Source organism: Bombus terrestris, chromosome 5, assembly GCF_910591885.1.
Source record: "Bombus terrestris chromosome 5, iyBomTerr1.2, whole genome shotgun sequence".
Taxonomy (NCBI): Eukaryota; Metazoa; Arthropoda; class Insecta; order Hymenoptera; family Apidae; genus Bombus; species Bombus terrestris.
This window is the reverse complement of record NC_063273.1, coordinates 2,684,221-2,710,000: the sequence shown is the minus strand read 5'-3', so window position 1 is coordinate 2,710,000 and position 25,780 is coordinate 2,684,221. Positions and strand designations below refer to the sequence as shown.

Sequence of the window (25,780 nt, the reverse complement as noted above, 5' to 3'; positions counted from 1 at the left end):
AAGAGAGAGCCGGACCATTGAATGGTGCGGTTACCCTCGAGGTTGTTAAGGTGAGCCAAGGGTAAGGTCTCGGTGTCTTCGTTTCAGGATCGATCTTTAAAGGGCCGAGCGTTCGAGTTCGAGGGTCCTTGGTCCAAACAGGTCTCAAGGTGTGTGTCTCTGGTGGATTTAAAAGGCCCTTAAGGTGGCCGTGTGCAGAGCAAAGAACCAGATGGCTCGACCTATCCCACCTTTCTCGTCCTTCTGCTTTCTCCACCCACGTGTCTAGGCGCTCGAGTCGTTCTCGACATGAAAATGGATTTTCCTTCGTTCTTTACTACCATTCCGTCTTTCTCTATCTTCCTTCCCTCTAGATTTCTTTTTCTACCCGTTACAATTTCCTACACGAGAGAACGAACCGTTTTTCCCCTCTTCTGGTACGCGTTAATAACGTATCTTGATGCGGCCGAGAGAAACTCCGTCGTTCGACATATGTTCCAAAGTCATTGTGCATCGTACGGTGAAAGAAACGATACAGTCGCGTTGCTCGATCGTGAAACGCTCCTGGATGCGGTTAGTTTTTGATGATGTTAAGCTCCCGTTAGGGAGGAGGCGGTTCAAAAATGGAGCCGGATATAGCGGAGAGTGTCGGCCAATCTGTCGCGAACAGTCGAAGAATTGGAAGGCTCGCGAGGGTGGAAGAAAAGATAGAGAACACTGGTGGATTCCGTTTCGGTCTTTTTATCGGCGGCACTTTAGCCGTCGAACCATTGCGTTCGCATGATTCCATAGTTCAGTTTCTGACAGGCACGCGTGTATGTATAATATACTTGAAAGTCGAAAACGTAACGGAATTCCACGTCAAGAGGTGTCGAGATGGGTTTCTGGAGGAAACTCGTGCGAGCAGATGTTTCGCGAGACAAGTTGTTTTATAGACGATGATAGTATTGGAGGAACGTTGGAGAATTGAATTAGACGCTGAACGATGAATCGGCTCTTTAGTAAATGGCAGCTTCGTTAGTTTCTTCATGACCACTTCGCAAAGCCACTTCAATGCAGATGTGACGTTAGTAAATTAGATTGAAGCGGAAAAGGAACAGGGATAGAGACAGTTGCTAGAAAAATAATGATTGATAGAAAGTGCGAGTTAAGAAATCTCTCAAATTAACTGTACCAAAACAAGCAACGATGCTACAGCCATAAAATTGACAATGTATAATTAATATGTTATATAAAATTGATATACATAATAACGAGCATATAAATAGGAAAAGTTGTTATAGCAAATTCAATTTGATTTAATTCATAATTATTAGCCTGTACTTACTACTGTAATTATTACAAAAAAAGGTATCTTTATATTCAACATTGTGGAATAAAATAGGAACAAATTTTGTCATAATGCCAAAATTACGAGTAAGCATTTCCATATTTATAAAACTATTTCAATTTCATATATGAGTATTTCTATTCTGACAAGTAATTAGATAATAAAACATTGAGAATAATAGCCTATTTTAAATACTTTGATACATAAGAAAACTCAAATATAATGTCTCGTATAAAATGAAAAAGAATACGATTTAGTAAAGATACCAGGTGTAATGCTCGGATCGCGCACACGTTCAGTCCATGCGGAAAAACGAAGGTACACAGCGCAGACAAAAGGTTTTACGGTCAGGACATTATGTTTACCACACGAAACGCCCCCGCAATACCTTGCTAGGCACACCGGATGTCTCGTGCTGAGAATTAGCAGGAAAGATTTACGACCGACGACAAATCGGTCTGTAGTTCTTCTCTTTCAACCGAGGCGTGAAATCGGTCGAGTCTTCCTCGTTATTGGCCATTTTGACGTAGTTTAAGAGATTTCAGCCACTGTGCAATAACACGTCGGACAATAAACCGCCTCACTTTACACTCATTTTCGCACCTTTGTACGTTTTTATGGTACCCGTTGTAATTAGTTCGGATCTCTTTCTCGACTAAAGAAAACGGTCACTGAAGGCAGTGGGCAGGAAGTTTTCCTTAACCGAATCTTTTGTCGCTGTATTAATAGATCAAGAGGCTAAGGTCCAATTGAAAGGATACAATAATATTCTTGGGATCTTTTGTCAAGTTTTGTGTACAGCTTGATAGAAAAATTCTACGACACCTTTTACACAATAATTTACCAGCTAGTGATATTAACGAATTAGCAAGTGATAAATTAGAGACTATATTTATACATTAACATTGCAGAAACAATTCCTACTTTTTAAATGAGTATTTGACAATGTACAATGATGATGAACATTAGCCTTATAGCAATTCATCGAGTAACTTGGTTTGCTCGATAAACATTAAGAAATTCTGATTTTTGTTCTCTTCCAAATTATCTTCCAAGTTATGTAAACAATTTTTCTCTCTTACAATTTTACAATTGTATATCAAATATGATAAACTGTCTTATGTTACCCTTATACATTATACAATTTATTAGAACAATTTATCTGTTTATTAGAATTTATTAATTCATTTGTGTAAAAGGATTTAACTACCTTCGAGCTTACGAATACTAAAATCTATCCGGTTTGTTATATGAAAAATATACTTCCATGATCTGAAGATTAGTCCGCTCCCCGTGCCGTGTCATTTTTCCAAAATAAAATATTGCATTTCTGCCCCTTTGGTACATATACCGAAGAGGGCGCATCCCGAACAAATCGATCGAAAGTTCGTCACCTTAATAATCTCTTTCTTTCTGCCGTCCCCCGGTTCACGGTATTGCGCGCAGCACGCGAGGGAGCAGCCGGGCGTCTGGCCAGACGGAATTTTAATGGGGCACGGCACCCCATGGCAGTTCCGTTCTCTAATGTGGAAGTAGCTCGTGCTACCTGAGCAGCTGCGCGTGTGTGCGAGGAAAAGGGAACTCCCTTGACAGAAGTTTTATTTTGCCTTGCCTTATGGGGCCACCGATGAAGAGGGGGGACCACGCTACGATACACGGATACGATACAGAGAAAGAGGGAGTAGGGTGAGACGAAGAGAAAGGAAAGAAGCCCCATGGGTAGACGCCGCCAGGTACCCACTGCGGGCTGAACGTCACGGTTGAGAGGGGGGCCCATCTGCCCCCTAACGAGTGTGTGACGTCAGGTGTGACGACGTGTGTTACGAGTTAGACGCGTCTTCTGCGTTTTTCACCCTCTTCTGTATCCCTTCGTTACCAAAATGTATAATGCACCAATGATATTCACTATACAGGATGTTTCAAAGAGTTTCGATTAAACTTCAGAAGCATGTAATACAAACCAAAATAAATTCGATTTTCGCTGTTCAAACATTTGAAACGATAAAACATCCGGTCGAATCATTTATTTCTCTTTTTCTTTATTTACGATTGTTCAACATCAACTGCATTCGTGTATAAATATTTTGTTAAGATAATATATATATAAATATAAATAAAGTATACATACAAATATTTTATTTAAAAAATTATAATAAATGCGAGGCCAGGAATATTATTAATTTTCGAGTTATACATTGCATCTTATTTTATTATTTCATTACGAACAAATTCTTTGGAATTCCTTAATATTACAATATGCAAATGCCAAGAACGAACTTGATTCTGTCGATTCTGATTTCTTATCGTTTTTTCATCGTCCTTTGCATGTTTTGAACCGCGTTGTTTTCGAAGCAAGGATACGATACGATATAGACTGAAGTGTTACAGCTTCGAAATTAATGATATTCGATCTATTCTTCTTAAGACTTTCTTACTGATTTTGGTGAATACTATATGCTCCTGACTTTTTGAAACAGCATATGTAATCTGTCTGCGTCGACTTTTGTTTCAACTGGGCGTATGTAGGTACGCGCGTGGAATCGTCCGGCGGGGCAATTCATCGAATCGAGGCCGCTGCGTTTTCGCGGCATCCATTTGCCGCGATTGTGCTCGCCGCAAAAATTGTCTCTTTCAATTTGCCCGGTGTCGCCGGCCGTATAAAATATGAAGTTCGGGGTTTCACGGTTAATTGTATTGGCGTCTGAAGGGTCACCTTTTCAATTCGTGAAATTAATTTCGTGGCCAGCGCGAATGCAAGCGGCCATCTCACCCTATTGATTGGAAAGTTTACGCGAATGCCTATACATCGATTTCGATTTCGCTTGGAACTTTGCCGCGCGCGTCTCAAAGCAACCCTTGATTAATGGAAAACCGTTTTTCACGTTCTGCGATCCTTCGTATAATTAATTATTTCTTGAATCAGCAAGGTTGAAATAAACGTTTTGATTGGAAACATCGACCGATTCTAGCCGCCTTTTTATCTTGGCAATCGATGGTGAAAAACGGAAACGAGAAGTCGCGAACTTTGGATGGCAAACGCGGAAAGTCACGCGCGCCTTATGGTCGTTTATCGCTTCGATACGTTAGGAAGTTCGTCGAAGTACCAGGATGGTAGGGATAATTATCGGGTTTTCTAAATTACAGTTAATTATGCCAGTCAGTTTGGCAACAACTTGCTTTCTTCCAGTGGCAAAAGCTGTTCTATAAAAATTTGCTTGAATCGATAGCGTGGTTTTGTCGATTCACGAGGTTTCCTTTTACACGTCTTTCACAGTTTCTATACGAATTGATTTTTACGCGAAACGTATAAAAGATAAAAATCTCCTTTATCACGCGTGCTACGTTCTCTGTTAAATATTTTCGTTTTTGCACAGTTTAAAATTAAAAATTACCGATAGTCGTTAAAAATGCGGAAAAGATTACCAAATTTGAGGCACGAACATTTTTTAATCTACACATATAATAAAATAAATTGCAATATTTGAAAATTAAACATACTTTTAAAATAATGTTTCTGTCTGAGAATAAGATATAAGTTTCCAGCAATAAGAAAATGACAATGTATTAAAGTCAGGATAAAAATCCTTAAATTCTCTAACTTGAGATGATCGAATTGATTCATAAAAGTAAATTTTCTTAGAACAAATACGCGAATATTCAAAACTACATAAACAGAGAACGACGTAACTTATAAAATCTCGCATTTGCGTAAATTATTACCTATGTCTATCAAAATCATCTTGTTTTCGTACTTTCAAATGCACTGCATTATATTCTTATTGACACAGTGGTTCGATATCCTTGGTACATATTACGTTTCAACGATCGAAACACGCTGGCTCACTCACTTTTATCGCAGTAGGCGTATTTCGTATCTTTAACAAGACCGTTAAATTGTTCTTTATCACACGGCTCGGAGTTATCGTGCTAGGCGGTTTCTGGAGATATATGCACGCACACTTACTTGTTCTCAGCACGCCCAGAAAGCCTGTGCGTGATTTCTGCTGTTTACAAAGAACATTCACATCCGAAGAGACGAGTCAGACTTTTCCGAGCGCGTTGACATCCATTTCAAAGTCGTCGTTCAATCAGCGTCAAAAGACTCGAGTAAAACACGTTCCCAACCACGCGAACCCGTTAAAATAGAATATTACATTGCAACAAAACACTTGTATAAGTCGAAATTGTTGCAACATTCTTTTCTATCAATTTCATCATTTTGTTGGGAATGGAATTTTCTTTTGGAAATGTACTTTCTAAGATCGATGAGTCTCTACGATTTCTTTTCAATTTTTATACGCAGTATTTACAGATGTTTTATATCTATTTAATCTTCTAACGATTTCTTAAAGATTTTGAAATTTTTAATACACCAATATTTTAATAATTCTATTTATGTTGCTACACGATATTGCGTTGCTCTTACGATTGGTCCTATATCGGAAACTTGGGCACAAATTAATTCGGTTTCAGTTTTAGCTAATTTCCTATTTTCACGTTATAGATTCCAAAATGTAGGAAAGTATAACGAATTAAGATAAGGATAATGGACGCAATTATATTTCATTATTCGATGTAAGTCAGGTCATCGATTTTTACTATGTATTTTTGTTTCGATACAAATAAGCTTCGAAAATTTGGGGATAAATGAGGATTATGACAGAGATATTACAAAAATGAATTTCGGCCAACTGAATCCTACACTTTCCGCTTCGAAACGAAAACCAGAATAGACGGCCAGTGACCCTATCTCATCTGACGTTTCAAATAACGGAGAAAGTCAAATAGTACTTAGAATTAAAACATTTGTCAAGTGTCCTATTTTCATTTTACAGTTAGTAATCGACTCATACAGAATTACATAAAAGTATATCATTTTATATAAACACGTATTTTCAAAACCTTCTGATCGTAATAGAACTTCATCGAATAATACTTAACAACCTATTTTCCAAGCTTGCGTGCTAATTTCAATCTGTATCATTATAATTATCATACAAATATTTTCCTGCCACCTTCACCAATCTCGAACCATTATCAATGCAAACACGTGCCTCTACAGAAACCATAAAACTGGTGTGTCGTTGACCATCCGGAAAACACGGGATTGGTTGCGCAAAGGGTTGGTTCAGCATGCGTGCAATCCATCAAAGAGTCAAGAGTTGGCCCTCCTTCAATCGGCGTTCGCATTCTTCGAGGCGAGCAGGAGCGCGCGCGTGCACGAACGCCGAAAGAATCGTGCATATGCATATCGATCGATCGGTGGTCGGTCGGTCGGTCGCGTGTTACACGCCTTGCACGAACGAGCTCCAAGTATAAGTACGTAATACGCAGGAATGAAGGGGCATGCGTCACGGGACATCTGCCGCGGGCGCGTGGCCCCCGTTTGTGCCCCAAAGAGCACCGACTGAAGAGAAGGGTCCTTTGAGACAAAGAAAAAGTATGACGTACCGGCAGCTGCCGCTCACGGTGACGTAGGGCCCCCTCTGTCTACCACCGATCATCTAAGGTGAGTCCTCGATGGAACGAAGATTTACGATCGGTGATCGCGTGTATGACCGCAGCCGCACCGCCAATTCACACCCGTGGTGACATTCGGGGTGAAGCCACAGTACCTTTTCTCTGTTTAGAATTTGGACCATCTATTCTTATCACTGTAAGAATTGTTTACATAGGTTTCTTCTGATATCGGGAATAGGTGTAGTGATGTAATAAAGGGTAAATCAAATATTCTCACTGTTATGCATGTATGATTTATTCCGGAAGTATCGGATACAGCAAGAGTTTTGCGCAAGATCGTATTTTTGTAAACGCAACTAAACAAATAGAATCTAGCTTTAGTTTCATGCTTCAAATACTTCTTACGTATAACGAGAAGTTTGCTTTGCAAGTTTTATATACTTTTCCACGTAACCTGAGTACCATAAGAGAATGCATTAGTAGTTTACTTATCTTTATCGGTAGCTCACTTTGAACAAGAATATCATAATCTTTCATCTATTTTAAAAAGAAGCGGACAAAGCTGATTGACATTTAGTCTTTTACCATGACGTATAACTAGGTCCTCTATTATGGTAGTATTTGACTTCTTTCCACGACTACGTTCTTACGTAATACGTGTAACTTGAAAGAGAGGAATTGAAATCTCCGATGGACGACGCAAACAAAAGCTTCGTTCAACCTGGTTTCCATTATGATCCGTCGACTCGCGATCGTAGGTACTTTCATAAGCATCTGGAAAGTTTAACTTGAACGGTGGACTGATGACTTGCGAAAATATCGCGTAGCAGTGGAACTCGGCGTAAGCCTCGATCCGGCTTCTTTTTTTTCACCAGTGTCTCCCCTGGCTGTCCGATAGAGACGAAGCAAAGTCCGAGAGTCCATCCTCAAAGCTTGCAGGCCGCTGAGTGCATGCCTTTCTTCTCGACAGAGACGCGAAAGAGGAAAGGAGACAAAGACAGAGGCACGCGGTAAAGCGTACTAATCTCCCAAGTAGACACGCTAATGAAAGCTCGGATGCCACTGTCTTTCCCAGTTTTTTTTCAAGGCTCGCTCGCTGTACGCGCATCTTTTGTCTCCCTGTTTTCAACGGAAATTAAACCCAAGACATTGAGACTCCGTACGTCGTAATAAGGATTCCTTCATTCGCCAGATAGGCATATTAACAAATTCCAAAGTTACATCATTACCGTGATACTCTTATTTTTAGATGTAAATTTCAGGGACAGAGTTTCTTATTTAATTCTGCAATGTATAGAAATTCGTGGTATAGTTCAGTATACGTGCATTTGGCTACTTTCTAACTGCATCGTTTTGGAGAATATTGAACTGAAATATTTCTCGAGTATACGTGTACCGACGTTAGATTTGGATTAAACACGATCGATTTTCTCGAAAATAAAATCAGTCAATTCAGTTTTGTTATTTTCGATCTTCGTCTTATTCTGAGTCACAGAATTTGCACGTTTGACCACGTTTGAACCACGATTTTCGGTCCATCTTATATAATGTGCGTATAAGTAAGCTAAAAAGTTAAGAGAAATCATTAAAACATTAAGAAGAGCAATAACGAAATCAACGAGGAAAGTTGCGTTTGAATAGGCAGGCATTTGTATAAATCAGAGTAAAATTCACGTGCTAGCCAAAGAATAGCGTACTGGGATCCTTGTTATTACCTGATGGTTTCCGCGCCCCTGACTAAGGGTGCTCCACAGTACCTCTACCATTCCCAATCTCCTCGCATCTGTCAGGGCACGCGAGTCGCGTTTGCACTTGAAAGATGAGGTCCCGAGAAAAAAGAAATAACACGTCCACGGTGGTACTTCCCCTTCTAAAGAGATCAATTAAACCGTTCTTGTTCAATTGCACGAAATTAATTCGCGTCACATGGAACAATAGAAAACTATATTTTGTCCATTCTGATATTTTTCCTTCAGTTTCCGATTATTATTGCATACGGTATGCAGAAATACAAAAAAAGATTAGAAATTAAAAATAAAGTAAAATTATAATATATATAGAGGATGAAAGAAATTTTTATTTAAATTCCATTTCTTTAGTTCTATTGTAGTGCAACGATAAATATTGTTAAATTTCATAAAAATATGAATTTACATAAATATACAATTAGCTTTGTTGATTGATCATTTTTACAGAATAGTTTCCTTAATTTATGTTTGTTAATTTTTAAGTTTTGATACTTTAACAATTCTTCTGGAATGTTATGGATTATAGTTAGAAATTGAAGAATGAAAATTTAATATTCTTACACGTTGTTTGTTATGAAATTATCTGCTTACGGAGAAGATTTAACTCTGCACATTTTTAGACGCGAAGAAAGCACATGTTAGAATAATCAAGTTTACCTGAAAGAAATAATTAATTACCGTGAGTTGGAGCATAACTGCGCTCGTCCGCCAACATGACATTTCATTTCCTTTACAAACAGTGTAAACATCCTCCATTCCCGCGTCTGCTGAATATTTGAACGTCTGTATAAATATGTCGCGACTCGTATTTTTCCTGACCCCACCCTTCAATTTCAAAGCGTCAATTATTCTTGTCCATTATACCGCGCATACTCTTCCACGGTTCGTAAAAGTTCCGTGATGTGAATGTCTTGACCACGATTTAATTCTTTGAGCTAAATATCAAGATTTTTGACAACACTCTTGTACAAGCGTTTTCTTATCAAACCACGACACATAATTATTTTTAAATCTAAAACATAGTACGATTTCTACCGCAGAGGTTTCTTATGTGACAACTAAAAATCATTACACTTATCAAATCAAACGACGCTAGTATTACAAAAAATATTAGTCAATGGTCATTTCTGACTACCGTTTCACAAGCTTTTAATCGAATCAAATCAAAAACAGGCACTTTATGAGTAGCGTATACACGACACAATAGGAGTAAACTAATAGATCCACAAGACAAGTGAAATAATTTACATAAGCGAAACATTTATAATACTCCCCTTCTGGAAGCTTTTAATCCTTGCACACGTTAATCTCCAAGTACCTTCGAAACGTTCCCATCCTGAAGGATTTCGACTGCGACGATCTTCCGCGAAACATTTTTGCTCGAGTCATTCGCCGGCGGTTTTCATGAGCCGAAAGAATTGCACAAGGGGTAGCGAAGGGGTTACTCCTTGTTGCAAGACAGAATTCCGAGAGTGGCAGGGAGAGAGAAACAGAGAGGATCGAGAGCACAATGACCGCAGCGAATCACGAGTGAATTTGAGAGCGAAATCGCAGGATATTGTTTGCGAGACAGATGCATCATACACATCGAGAGGAGAATGTGAGCTGCTGTCGATGAAAAGGATTCGCAAAAGGGCCCAGCAGAGCAAAGCCGCGATTCCTTTGCATTCGTCTATCCGGGAAGAACCCTTTCATTTGCATCTGTCTCCGAAATGCAAAAAGGCCTTTTCCAAAATACAGATGTTCCTAACCGGCGGGTTATTCCGCGAGCAGCCGCTCAAGTGGAACGGAAAATAGGATATTGTGCGTTCTTCGACTTCCTCCAAGACATTCGTTTCCACCTTTCAGGTATCCTTCGAATTTCAATTTGGTCGTAGGAGGGGCAGATGTGACCAGCGATCATCTGCTTACCCCTTCGATCAAAGAAAATCACGTTTAACGAGCGATGTTTTCAATCTCTTCCGCTCACGGCGAATAGGCGATTTTGATAGGCATTTTTCACAAACGTGACGAACTACCATAAATATTTCTTTGCGTTGTACTCTTATTCTTCCCGCGAAGAAATTGTTTTATTTTCTGAAACTGTTTGGTTTGGGATAGTCAGAACTTCAGATATTAAGGACTAAAGCCAATAAAGACAGTGAAATAATTTTAAAATTATAGGAAGTTGGTTGATACACGTAAAGTAATATTTCCAATCAGATTACTGTGGATTTTATGAATTTAAATTTTAGACTTGCATCGATTAGAAAATGTAGGAAGAAATGATTCGACGAAATAATCTTGATATAGGAGATCGTGGTTTATGGTTATGCTCCTGTCACACGACAAATTAATCAACTGATTATTTTTAAATAAGCAGCGTCGACACTTGGCCGAATTTTTCCGCTCATAATTCTCATCGTTAGAGCATGCAGTTGTACGCGTTTATCGGTGTCGCGTTTATCATCGTTAAAATATTTTGCATCGAGTGTCAATGCGCGTTTAAACGTTATTTGCTATCGCGCGACCGTGATTATCGTTAGTCGGCGGAAAGCTATTAACGGAAGAAGCAACCGTGCACGCGAGTAGAGGAGAAGGAGTTCGAAACAACGAAAGAAAGGGAAGGTGAAAAGAGGGTTGGCGGAGGAAAATCGACGTGGAAAAGAACGTGGAAGAAGGTAGACAAAAAGAACGGAAACGGAACCACGGTGATAATGCCTATTTGGCATTTCGATTATCGAGATCAAAAAAGATTTTCAGTTCGTAGTTCATAGGGTACGTGCGCGTATTAGCTGACAGCTCTGAAATTGCGAAAAAAGGAGAAAACACAAGATCGGACCGTTTCACGAACGGTGAGACGCAAGCGCAGAGGTGCAGAAAAAGAGAGTACGCGTTAGATCGAGTTTGCTGATTTTCTGTCGTACGTAAATTCTTCGCCTTTTTTCCACCTCGCCTCACCTCCCGCCACCTCGGCTTAGCCGGCAGTGCCGCCGTCGCCCAGCCTCTCCCCCTTGGTCAGATTCCATCCTCCAGCAACCATGCTCCTGGAATGCGAGGACGAGGGGACGGAGGGTGGCGTGCGCACTTTTTGCGCGGAGATTTTTCGCAACGCCCTTCGGCTTGTCCTCCACCTCCACCTGTGCCACTGGCAGTAGCCCCCTCCTCCACAGCCTGCTGCTAGCCTAGCCGCGTTTTTTATTTTACCCCGCGCGTCGCCGCTCGGACCGTGCCGGGCGATCAATGAATTGAAGCGTCCGTCCTTTTTCCTTTTTTTTTGGTCAGCTCCTGCCTCTCCTCGTTCGACGCACTGCCGCCTGCACATTTCCATCTCCTTTGCACCACGTTCCATCTCGCTTCTACTCCGCTCCGAATCAACCTTCTACCTCCGTCCCTCTCGTGTTTCGTCCACCTCTTTCTTTCCCCCGATTTTCCTGCACTCTCTCTGCATCTCCTCTTTCTATCCAACGGTCTTTCTCTTTTGCTGCCGGTGCCGGTATTCGTTCGTTCGTTCGTTCGTTCATTCGTTCGGGCCTCTCTCTATCCGCATATCTCATTCTATTCCCATATCCTCCTGTTTCTCCTCTCCGTTATCGTCCTTCTCCACCTCCGCCGAGCTGGTCCACCTCTGGTCCTTCTCGTTCCTCATCCGACTCACCCTTCCGCGTTCGAGAGAAACGGACTGGAAGCTGTCCCGCTCGCACCCTGATCGCCCTTCTCTTTCGCAACGTCGTTCCACTAACGGCCTATCCGACCCTATCCTTTCTCCGTCCCTCTTCGATGTTCGCCGGACACACAGCCACCCTCTCTCTGTTTCCCTCTCCACACATGCACGCACTCACACACGTGACCGGTTACCACGGTGCATATACATTCCACATGCACCTGCACGCATGCAACCCTCGCGTTTCGCGATCTCGCATCGCCAGATAAATCTCACTGACGCTTACGTGCGAGCGACAGAGAAAAAGGGAGGCTCGACGAGAGATAGAGAGGATGAAGACTGGTGCATGCGCCCTGGAGAGGGAACATTACCTTTCCATATATGTATCCGTACTTCTTTCTTCTCTCTCTCTCTCTCTCTCTCTCCCTTTGGCAATTTTTCTTTTTCTCTCTCCCACTATACGACGCCTTTTTTCGTCTTTCTTTTCACGTTGCATTTTTATTTCGACAAAGGTCCCCCTCGAAGGTTAATGCGAATTTCCACGTAAAGTGACCGATGCGCCTTCGAGTAACATCGCGCGGTTGAGCGCGAGACGTGTGACCGTAAACAACCGGCCCCACCGGAAATGGACCAGACCCCTGCGCACAGACCGGCGCTCTTTCTCGCGAGCTTCGGATTTTCAGGGGAAAATGATTGGAATCGTCGGATGAAAGGCAATCGATGTCAGTCCTTCCGGGAAAACTCCTCGAAATTCGCCGGCGAAGAAACGCTTTTTCCACCGGCATTGTTCTAGCCAGGAATGGCACGTTGTTACGCGAGACACGCAATTAATTAAAATGACGCGTAAAATTCCATCAAACGGAGCTCGTTGATGCTGGAACATAAAAATGTCAAAGTCGCCTTCCGAAAATTTGAGATGCGAATCTCACGCAAAAGATTTGTTTCATTTTAATGTTCAAAGGGATCGTTCGATTTAAAAAGAATTTATGGAAATGAAACGATTCGTAAAGTCGGAAGATGTGTTGTATCTTGAGAAAGTATCCATAAGAGTGTTTTTTGCGTAACGGCAATGTCAATATGAAAAAAAAAATATTTGCAATTAGTCGAGTCGACTAACATAGGAATATTCCTACAGGGGGGAAAAGATACACAAATTCCGAAAAATTATTACCAACCCGCGCTCTCGTATCGGTGTTTCAATATTTTCAGAGATTCACTTATCTCTCTGCAGCATTCCTGCTCTGTGTTATTCTTCAGAATTTTGTTTTACATACTTCCATATCATATATTGCGGTGGCACAGCCGCGTGCTCCACAGGCTTGCAAAAAGCGCTTCCCCTAGAAACCTGTGGCAGCGACAAATGTAAAATTTATAACGCATTACGTGCTCGCGAATATTGTGACACGCTCGCGTCCGGTTATCATCTATAAAAAAAAATAAAAATAAAAAGCAAGCGCAACAAGGTAAAACAAAAAAAAAATACATATATATATATACACAATTGCACAAAAATAGCGACGTGATAAAAATAATAATTATGTTCTTCTGCCTGGTATAAAATTGCCGGTCCCCACCCTTTCTTTTTTTGTCTCTGTTTCTCCGCATCTCCGTCCCTATCTCTCTAAAAAGACGTAAGTTTATTCATTATCCTGGACGTACAGTACTGGACAGTAGTCGACTGGACAATTGGACTGCCAACCCCATCGAGGATAGCCTGGGAGCTCCGGCGGCAAATAAAATCGTATTTCATCCCCTTGCCGGCGAAAATTTTGTCTCTCTTTCTTGCCTCCTCGCTCTCTCTCTCGTGTTCTCTCTTTTCGCGGCGCAAGCTCGTACATCAAAGCTCGTATGCGTCTATCTTCCTCCTCGAATGTTGCTGCTGTAGCTGCTACTGCTGCTGCTGCCGGTGCTGCTGCTGCTGCTGCTGCTACCGGTGCTGTTGCTGGTGCTGCTGTTGCCCTTTCTCTCGCGTTCCTCGCTTCTCTGCCGACCCATCAGCTCGAATCCCCCACTGCTCACCCCCATTGCCCATACCCCCTTTTGCCGCCCTTCCGACCGCCACCCACTCAAGCCCATCCTGTGTACAACTCATAAACTTTTGTACCGAGGTTTAGTAGTTGGAAGCTAACTTCCGGTTCTCGTGACACGCTCCTCTGTCCAGTGTCAGGCGTTGACGATGCCAATCGAGAAATCGCCGTGTTGTTACTGCTCGTTTCCAAACACCCGCCACGCAGCCACGCTAACCATGCGTTGTATTTTCCTCACTGTAAACATATTTACCTGTTTATTCCCCTGTATCGACAGTAGCGATATTCTTTCATAGATATCGAAGCGTGTTTTAGTAGATCGTATCCGATGTATTCTTCATAATAGTAGTTTCTTGCTTTTTCAATGTTTTGGTACTTGGCAAAGCGAAGACTGCGCTAAGGATGTTTACCTGTTCGTGGGAAAATGGATAAGCAAAGAATTCACAATATAATACAGAAAGTTAGGTTGAATATCTAAAATACAGCAATCGTTAAAATATCCAACCGATAGAGCCTAGTGTTTGTATTTTAATTATTCATGTGAGAATATACATTTTCATAAACGCATCAACAATTCAGTGATTAAACTTTGTATTAACAAAAGACAGTAGATATCGGACACAACGAAACGAATTTCAATTTTTCTTTCGAATATTCCTCTTTACGTAAGAAGGTAGACATCTAGATGATTACAAGGGACAAAGTAATCAGTCGCGCAAGAAGTTAACTCGAACGCAGCATCGCGATTTATTTCAACCCTTTCATGGCCCAGGCTGGCTTCGGGACGCAGAATGCAAACCCCGGCGGTAAAGCTAGCTGACCACCAGTGGTTTTCATCGTATAACTCGATTAGCCCTGAATTCTCTCTTTTTCGATATAATTCAACGCCAATGCAATTTTCAGTAATTACGATAGAGAGCGTCGGACAAAAGAGGACAAGGCAAAAGGGAGGGGCAGTGAAGCCGGAGATCCCATCAAACTCGCGGAATCCCATCTTTATGAGACTGGAGGACATTGCAAATCGAGTTTTCGTTTACATCCATGAACATCGACTTCGCATGGAAGGGAAAAAACGACTGGACGATTTGCGAGAAAACGACAATTAGATCATCCGTCGCAGACGATCGCAGGCAAAGAAATACACGGCTATGGAAAGACTCGAGCTTAACGAGATTTCCATTTTGTCTCAATATTAGACGTCTTAGGCGCGTTAATGTCAAACGCATTTCATTTTTGAGAATTGAAAATTTTGTTAAGTCACCGATAGATCGACGTCCTCGTTTCCCTATGGCGCGATTAACGGAACGCTAACGCTCAAAGGGTAGGAGAGAAACACGAATGGGGTTTAGGCTGAAATACATTTCCGCGCTGATTCTTCGAAGCGGTTAACAGAGCTTAGAAAGCTGGTTTCTCCTTTCTGAATACAGCGGAGACCTTACTTATTAGACTCAAATTACAGGAAACTAGGTTGGAGGAACGTTTTTCAGCCTGCTTTATTCAACGCGGAAAAGATTAAAAGTACAAGGAGAACTCGCGGTCCGCCGTCACGAGGCGGAAGCTATACGCCGCTTTCGACGTTTACTTACGCGCTTCCTCTGCCACGCGAGCGTAGGTCTCGCCAATTAAAAAACCCGACTTCTGCCAATGCGGTTTCGCTAAGCTCCCATTTGTGACTGACAGTTTTCATCGGTGCGCTTGCCGCCTGCCGCGTTAAAAAAGAAAGCCTCGCCACCCTGGAGCAGAGTGAACCAGGTAGAAAGAAAGGCGGGCGCAAGGGAAGGAATGAAAGAAGAAGAGGAAAAAAACTGTTTCCCGAAAACCCTTCCGAGCGTACACATCAAAAGCATCAGGCCGCGGCGGATGCGAAGAGAACGGTCCGCCCTCTTGGCACACACTCGAAGGTGCGCTCCTAATTGCGTTATCCGCGGCGAGAGGAGAAACGAAATGAGGGAAAAAACTGTTATAATTTTTAATTGGAGAACGCAACTGTCGTCCATCAAATTGGACCATTTGGCACGTGGCTGCCACGCGAGACTCCCGTTAAACACCCCATACAGCGTACACCGTTAGGGTCTACGCTACGCGCTTTCCTCCTGGAACTATAATAACAGGTGCTATGTATAGTAATTATAGTGTAGCGGTTCGCATCGGAACGCACAAATATCGACGGCCATTAAGAAGACGTAGTGCGCGTTCGAGAATACCTTCCGATGACGAGCAGATTTATGACACTGATCGATAAATCGGAAAACACTTTGCCTGGAATTCGAGCATAGTTATTCTTGTACTCGTGTTAAGATTTGCATTTTCTTGATATTTAGAAAATACGACTACGAGATCTGATACTTGACTTTTATACTCTTCTCGTATCTTGCGCGAGACACGATAGTTGGATCTCTTTTCTCGTATTTTATATGAAATATACGGCCTTCCTCAGTTGAAATGCCTAGCATTTCTTTTCTTTTTTTTTTTATTTTTCGAGATGGGCATACTAGAATATTTGTAGCTGTCGGTGTGTTTTCTCCTTTAAGTAAAGTTCTATATATGTATGTATGTGTAGGATGTTATGAAATAGCGATTAAATGTTTGAAATTGAACGAAGAAAAACATAATCGTCGCAGAAGATAATAAAACTTCAATTTTCTCGAATATTTTGAAATGATAGTAGAACGTTTTAATTATCGAGGGCGATATTATAGGTAGATCCTTGTATTTTCTTTTTTCCATATTTCTGTAGATATAAAGAATAGTAGGAAAAATGAAGTTTGCGTTTCTATACATTCGTTAAATAATATTTGTTACGAAATGACCATAAAACTTTCTCCACGTGGATATTATTAAAACACGTTTGATTAAATGCGTCCAACGATATTTGAATATCATTGGTTCTTTCAAACTTTTTGTTCGAATAAGCATTTAACTTTCCAATAAGAATTCGTAACGCAGTAAAATTTCAAATTAAGTGTCTTGCTTTTATAATTAAACGATATGAATGAGAAAAAAGATTTCATCAGTCGCAATCAATTATTGGAAAATGAAGAGACAGCAGATAAACATTATAGAAGTGCTCGATATAAAACGTTCGTGAAATGTAAAATATAAAAGATGTGTATGTACTTGTTTGTTTTTGTTTTTAAAAGAAATTTAGTCGTTTCAAAAAAGATATATAATCCAAATATTGTTTATACGACATTTCTTACAATACATTAAAATCTGTAGTTCAAAGTTTTACCATACTTCTCTAGTAATCTCTATATATTTGCATATATGTATTTCGTATTCTTAAATTTCTTGTAAATGCATTAACTCGAGCAATCTGCTAATCAGACAGCAGTCTCGGAGAATCGAAAGCGACTTAATATCGACGAGTTTGCATCAAGGCTGTGGTAAATGATTGAAAAAGCCGTTAATGCGTTTTCTTCGCCGAATCTGTTGCCTAATTTCTGTCAGAGTTTTCGTTCGCCGCCTGTCGACGCGGAACAGACGCGGTCAAACAGATTCTTTCCATTTGTTTCGATTGGCGGACGATCGGTGCGCGTACTCACGGCCGGATTCGGAATCGAATCGTGAATTTTGCATGCGAGGAGGGGCCGTGCAGTATTCGCTCGCGCCACATCGCAGGAAGTCTCCTCTCTCTTCGTTATGGCGAGTGAAAAAAAAATGAGAACCAGAGAGAGAAAAAGGGAGGAAGAGAGAGAGAGAGAGAGAGAGAGAGAGCTTTTGTCGCGTTTGTAAATCGAATCCGTCGTCAAGTGCTCGTTCATATTTCACGCGGCAAGCTGCGAACGTTGTTCTCCGGTTGGAGGAGCTATCGAGAACGTCGCTGTCGAATGGTCAGAACGTTCGGTTCTTCGAATAGTGATGGCTTCTCGTTGTTTGATGGCGTTCGTTGTTTTGGTAGAGCTTGACATTCGTTTTCGTTGTTCCGTGATAAGGTTCGGCTAGACGACAGCTCGTCGATTATTGCAGGATATATGACGATCTCTAATGCTAAATAAATTTCCTGAATTGTGTAACGATAAAGACTAGATAAAATATATCGCCTGCTCTAAGTATTAGGATGGTTGCTTATGTTTAATGTCAATCGAATGCTTGTCGCATCTTTTATTTTCTAGGTATTTTATCGTTGATCTGTTGTTTCATTCGCGTATCTTAGAATATAAAATATGACAAGAAGTACAATTAGGCATGATGGCCTTCAAAATTCCTAAAATCGAATTTAGGATGCATTTTACTTTTGTTCTTTTTTGTAGTTTATCGTAATCTGTTTTTTTTAATTTAAATAAAACTTATTTCTTGTTTTATTCCTCATTTTTCCGTACCATCGGGTATCTTAAAAATGAGTATGATAATTTCATAAAAGTTGTGCAAGTAAACGTAAAAGGATGCAACTACAGTGGAAAAATTAATTCTTACAAAAAAATTAATACCCAATCGTGTAACACGAATCTCAATATTTAAATAAATTTGGTTCCCACGACTGACGTTTATTATCGATTGAATTGCTCGTAGTTCAGCGATGGACGCCAAAACAAAACTGTCTGTTTATTTATTCTATCTCTACCACGTAGGTTCATGACGTGATTTGTGTAAAGGAAAGTTTTCCCATACGGAAAAAGAGATAAGCTACAGTAATTAGTTGAATGCAATCTAATAACTCATATCGAATAAAAGGAGAATATATGGAATAAAGAAGAAGGATAATAAATAGTAGAAGAATAAAGGTAAAATATGAGAAACTAATAGCACACGTAGATTCGTACAACGAGAGAAGAAAAATAGAGAAGATACACGAAATAAAAGTCATGTATATTTCCTTAAACAGAGATAACACATTCTAGTATACAAATCGTCAAAGCAGAAATGCATTGTTAAAGAAATACGTTACATAAAAGTACGCGGAATTCACAATGAACGTGGTGGAATTGACGAACAGGAGAGCAGATACCAAGAATATTGATCGAATCCCATAAATCCTCATCGGTGATGTCGATAATCGGAGAATCCAATAATCGAGTCGCGAGGCCGACGTGCACGGCTAACAATCGCGGAAAAACGAAGAACGCGAGAAACGAAAGATCGCTTTGCATTCGAAACCTGGACAATCCACGAGGTATTTGCAAACGTAAAAGTTCGGTGGGAGAAAAATGGCGATTATTCGGACGAAACGATGAGAGCGGAGGGAGCTTGTGCCGCTTGAATTGCTCGATCTTCTTCTGTGTCGGTGGCGCGTTCTCGCAAAAGAAACTGGTAAACGGGGAATCGGCGTGTTCTCCATAATTAAGGAAGACCGTTTAAAGCTTACACGATCCGACGAGTTTTCGGGGGTTGAATTGTAACTTTCTCATGAGGAAAGAAACGCGCAAACGGCTCGGTGCTCGAGATTTAACGCATTTGCCGCGCTGCGGGCCGCGTTGCGGTTCATTCTTCCCGTGATTTCGCGTCCACTGATGCGTGTCCAGCCAGACTTTTTCGACGAGCCTCGCCAGCGCGTATCCGCACGCACCGAACCGCGGCTTGCCTCGCCCGAATATTCGTCTCTACACATATACACCGGCTTTTTTAATCTATATCTATATCTATACACACGTACAGAGGAGCAGCAGCGAGCGCACGCGCGCTCTCGCTTCCACTCACATAGGAGGCATGCACACGCACACGAAGAAAGAGAGAGAAAGAAGAAACAGAACGCACAGAGCGCGCTCGCGAAACCAGCCAGGAATTTTCTACCGTCGTCGTCCTACCATCGTCGAATCCAGAATGCCGTCGTGAATTCTGCATAATGCACGGGCCACGCTCGGCCGAGCTTCCTGCATAAAATAATCTCTTTCCGCGATCGCGATTCGCGGCCCAAGCCGGCCAAGTGAAAGAGTGGCAGATGTCACGTTGCCGCGTATTTTTCACCGACCCACTCCTACCCTCTCCGCCTACCGGTCCCTCTCCTTTTTACCTACCCTGCCTCTCCCTCGTGCCGTATTTTCTACCCATCGTCCCTCTTTTTCGCGGTTGTCGTCGGCAGGGACGAAACGTGAACCGAGAGAGAGAGAGAGAGAGAGAGAGAGAGAGGCATAAACGGAGAGGAAGAGGAGGAAGAGATGGAGGAAGAGTAGAAGGTTGGATAGGAAAGATGAGAGAGAAGCGTGGTAAAAATGAGAGAGAAAAGGAGAGAGACAAGGGGGGGTGGCTACAACGGGGTGGCAGTGTAACGGCGCGGTACGCGGGAACGTGCGTTACGCGCGTGTACGTGTGCTGACGTACGTGAGAGGGCTGGGATTACGGGAGGATAAAGAGAGAATTCGAGAGTGGCGATGAAAAATCATTTCGAGCCCGGTACCGAACCTTCGGCACGACGATTATTATCGTTATTAGCCGAACTGGTGCAAATTCGACAAGGGAAAAAGCAATGGGACGTATGCCCTTCGTACGGAAAGACGCCTAGAAACCAAGCGTCGATGACGTTGGATCCGAGGATATTAATGGATTGCGGTCGTCCTTGCGGAGATGTAATTCGTTGGACTACGTCCACAGCGCAAGCAAAAATGAGCGAAACGGATATCACTTTTGCTCGGCTGCTGTCGACATTAATGCCTTGTTTCCTGGGCGGCGCGGCGGCGATGGTTTTTAATTAATACTTGTTATGTCTGACTAGCGCGCGCTGCCGGTTCTTTCGTTTGGTGAAACACGGATGATATGTTGTTTGCACGCCGGGACAACGGACGCGGCGCAACACAGGCAGGATTAATGGGAGACGGTCCGATGATGTAATTCCAGGAACGTTTGATATTTCGCTGGCGCAGTAACAACGATTTTTTCCTTTTTTCTTGTATTTTTACGCGCGCGTGTATGCGTGTGTGCGTGTGTCGTTCGTTCTCTGTCGGAGGATCAAAGGTACACGAAACGCCGACGTATCGATTCGAGACTCGCGGAGAACACGACGAAAGTCTTCACGGAGATCGGCGATAAAAAATTTTTGTAATTATCCTTTGTTATCCGATTATCGAACGTTTCGATATATTCGCGGATAAAGAGGCGGTTATCGTGTAAAACGTCATTTTCTGGGTATATTAAGCGGCGGACAGGGGAAAACGGACGGCTACAATCTTTTCAACGGGAATCAAATATTCCGAAAGACACGGCGTGCAAACGAGGTAAAAGAGAGATGGAAAGAGGGAAAGAGGAGCAGGAGGTGGAGATGGTGGACGCGGCACTATATGACGACGGCAGACAAATTAACTCTACGCGTTGGCGAGCGCATATTTTCCTGAAATTAATAAAAAAATAACGGATAGCGGATGCTTCAAGCGCACACACAGCAGCACGTTACATGCACGCATAATGCGCATAAAAAATCCGGTACGTCGGGTTCGTTTAAAAAATTCAACGTATCCGGGCTTCTAGCCGCGATGCTGGACGATTTTATATGTAAAAAAAAAAAAGACAGCCAGGACGTCAGGAGTAGGAGGAAAAACGAAGAGCGCGAGAGTGAGAGAAAATGTACGAGAGAGAAAATACGAGAGAAAAAAAGAAGCGGGAAAGATGTTAAAGGTAGGAGAAAATTAATCGCGATTTACTCGATGAACCATCGCGTAGATAAAGCGCGAACGTTCAAGGGTCGGCAAAGAAACGAACACAAAAACGGCCCTCCGTCAAAAGAGAATCGCGTTTCTGCGATGCATTAGCGACATACGAACCCATTATTTTTCACGAACTTAATCTCCCTTCGAAACGGAAAATCGAATTCGCGTACGTGAGTTTCGCAGCGCGAAAAGAGAAAATCGCAGCGAAGCAAGCGATCCCGGTGAACACTCGCATCATCCTCGATCACGGTCGACCATCCTCAAAGCTTTGAAGAGTGGCGTGGATTTATCCTAGACCGGTATTCTAATGAGAGTCCAACACGCTCAAGGACAGCGAGCGGAAAAGCAACGGGGTGCGAGTGGATGGAAGGGCCGTGCACGCCGCGTGGTGCAGTTCTGCTTGGTGCGGCTCGGCGTGGCGCGACGGTGACGACGGGTTTCGGGAGTGGGAGACGTAGGAGAGAACGACGGCCGAGGACGAATTAGCCCAGCGGATTAGCGTCCGCATATTTTTGCAAAAACGAGATAATGCAAAAAAGCGTGCTGACCGGTCCAGCCAGGCTGGTACGGATGCTGCGTAGTAGAAAGGCAGGTAGAGGAAAAGGGGTGGTTGGGTGAGGATGGTTCGTGACGGACGGAGGGCAGGAGGTGGAGGAGGTGGTCGGAGGTGGATGAGGGGGCTGCGTCGGGGGTGGAGGGCGTGGCCAGGCGGCCTCTGGCAGGTTTCAAACGAGAAAGAGAAAGAGGAACCGCGTTTCCGTGGTACCAGAACTCGCGAGAGCGAGAGCCAGAGAAAGAGAACGGCATAGCAGACCAGAGCAGAGCAGAGCAGAGCAGAGCAGAACAGAGCAGAGCAGAGCAGAGCCGCGGCGATAGGAAAGAGGGCGAAAGAGAGAAAAGCGGAGAGATCGAGGGAAAAAGAGGAGGGAAGAGAGACAGAGAAGGTGAGATCGTAGAGAATCGTGTACGGATAGAGAGGAGCGGAAAACGACAGAGAACGAAAGAGACGGAGAGAGGGAGGACGATGAGAAAAAGTTATAGATGCATCGTTTGCATGTGGTTCACGTACGTGGCCCGACAAGACGCGTGTGTACTGGTGCGTTGCATACGTGACACGTACGTGCACGCCACGTATGCAGCAGCGGCGCATATACGATCGCACACGCTCAGACACACATATACACGTGGCCGCGTATCGAGCACGGATCTGTGTGCGTTTAACTATAGCCAACGTGGCCCGTGGGGCAACTGGGGGATGGGGTGGGACAAAGGGGTAAAAATCATTGCGCGGTCCAGCCTCGAGGCTGATCGATGGTTGCTGCACTCACCCCTGCATCTACTACCCTCTACCTCTCTGTGCCCGTACCCTCGACGACTACCCTATACCACCTACGTCCCTCCCCCCGCGCTCACATTCACTGATCCCTGGGACTCACTGACTGGCCAGACAAAAAATGGCCGGTTCGAAGCCCATCCGCCTCTGCCCAGGCTGACGTCGGGTGTTTGATGACCTCGGGGTGGCAAGAGAGGCCCGGGAGGTGAAGGGTGCAACTACGAGTCAGGGTGCAACCGACGGCGGGGGACGGCTGGTGCACCCGAGGGCCGACGGCCGGAAAACCGACACCCTCCACCCACTACAACCCTCTACCCACCGACCACCCTCCCGACCCACCCTCGCGTTTCGACCACCTACAAAAGGGTGGACGCCGGGAGGGAATCGATGACGGTAGATGATTTTACGTAGACTAGTTCGCCGGTCAACTCTGCCCTCTTTTCGTGGATTCGTAGCGGACCAGCCAACATGTTCCAAGCCGACGCCGTCATCGTTGCACGCCTATTTTCTCACTAGCCTTCTCGTATTTTTCAAGGAGTATCGTTTGATGAACGCGATAGAGGATCGACGTTCTTCAGAACGGACGAGAGAGAGAGAGAGAGAGAGAGAAAGGGAGTGAGAGGATCGTAGGTAAAGAAAACGAGAAGCAGTCTGAAGGATTTTCTTCTCTCTTCTCATTTCTTTTCTTTTTCATCTTTTCTCTTGTTTCTTCGTGCATTTCACAATTCGCATGCAATTTGTTTTGCGGTCGAATAGATATTGGACGATCTACTATCGACGAATTTCTCGCTTTTCGAACGATTACTATCCAATACCGAGAAAGCGTTTCATCATATCGAAACGTTCGATTTACATAGCTCGATCACGCGTGTATTGCATGTTTTAAAATTACGCGCTTGTTGACACGGTCCACTTGTCCGATCCTTATTTCGCACGATGTTTCTACATTTTTCAAACTTTGCCGACACAACATTCTAGAAAAAAGAAAATGTCAGAAAAACGAAATGGAAAAAATACGACCGATCAGCCAAAGCCGCTCCCTTCGATGTAGCCTCTGGAAATTTCGATCCCCAACCGATGCTTTACAGGCGGCCCTCTAAAGTCGATCGTTGGTAACCCCTTGCCGAAGCTCTTTCTGCGCGGCAAACTGGCGAAGTTCAACGCCAATGACACGTCGTCAGGGCCGTTAATGATGCGCCCCTACCCCCGAGCCAGCGGCGCCTACACTCGACTCCGATCCTTAGGTTCACACCCCCGGAGACAAAACGCTCCCTCTGCAACCGAGGCGTCCTAAACGGATGTGTGTATGATAGAATTTCTTCCGTCATTAAGAAAGCCTTACAATGTATACGGGTTTCTAAGCGCGGCCGTACAACTCTCGTCCGTATCGTGAGACGAGGTGTCGCGCCGCGGCGTGTGTCGCCGTGGGACAAAACTTTCGCGGTCCTCGGGGCGACGAAAGTACACCGGGTCCACCCTCCACCCACCCCTTTTTCGTAGTATATATCCGCGGTGTCTATTGAAGTAACGGTAAACGCGACTCGTGAAAATTCCTCGCACTTTGCGCTCCAGATCCGCCAGGTTTCTTGTCTCCTCTTTCTTTCTCCCTTCCGCCTTTCCTCGTGCGCCCATACAGCCTCCTTTTCCGCTCCCGTCACGCTTCTTCTTCGAACCGCCACGCTTTTTTTCTCCCCCGCGAAACTGCTGGCTCAATGGTTACGCGCGTCCCGCGTCTACGCTCAGGTGACGACTCCAGTCGGAAAGGGGTGCGGGCGGTACCTGGTGTCGTTGTCGGCATTATGCACTGAGTTTTCCATGCGGGAGGGTAGAACGGAGATGTTCATCGGTTCTTCGTGCCGCAAGAGCATGTTACAGTTTGATATTTTTTCTTTGTTCCGAACGGCCTTTAGAGATACGTCTCCTCGTGTCTTGCTAGCACCTGCCGTGGCTTTTTTCTCACCCGAAGATACCCTCTGATACGTATACGTATACGAGTTGGTTTTAGACCCGTCGCCGCGGCTCTGACGGCTGTTTGTCTCGAAAGGAAGAGACTCCCGTTGCTCGGTTAACCAACGAGAACTATATTGGCATTCACCGTTTCCGCGTTCGTAGTTTCGGATATTTAGATCGGAAAAGTGAGAGCTATATACACGGGCGTATATACATTATGACAGAAAGTCGGGGACCGTGCTAAAATGAATCGGATTTTTATTCGCAACCGAATACTTTCAACGAACGCCCGTTCATTGGAAGCTTCTTTAATAAACGATATTGATCTTTCGCTGCACGATTATACAATTGTATTGGTTACTATTGAAGGTCCATTTTATATATAACTGCCGCTTCGTCCTACAAACTGGTGAACGAACTTATTCGTATTATCGATTGGGCCAATTGTATCAGATCGAAATTTAGTTTCAATTAGAATTGAAAGTAGCCTCGTAGGAAATAAACCATACGATAACTGATATCCGAACAGATCGGCCGTAAACGGTATACAGAAGTTTATTACTGCCTCAAGTTGCACGACTCTATCAACTTGTGTATACGGTAGCATCGCCTCTTCCCCAATAAAACCGATCAATTCATCGGCGAAGCATTCGTTACAACTCCATCGACGATCCATCGCTCGGCGCTCTTGCCTCGATCCTCCTGCAGCGGTTATAACACGGTCACGCGTTCA

General features: G+C 43.4%; 1 long non-coding RNA gene across 2 annotated transcripts in view; it reads left to right on the top strand.

Annotated features, from left to right (window-relative positions):
• The window catches only part of LOC105665769, a 115,472-nt gene that overhangs the window by 49,748 nt on the left and 39,944 nt on the right, over positions 1-25,780 (top strand). The window contains exon 4 of one of the 2 annotated variants that reach the window (XR_007224135.1): positions 6,372-6,812. The exons of the other annotated variant lie outside the window; for it this stretch is intronic. This is a non-coding gene — a long non-coding RNA (uncharacterized LOC105665769). Of the gene's footprint in view, positions 1-6,371; positions 6,813-25,780 lie in introns of those variants that run through there. 2 annotated transcript variants of the gene reach the window in all.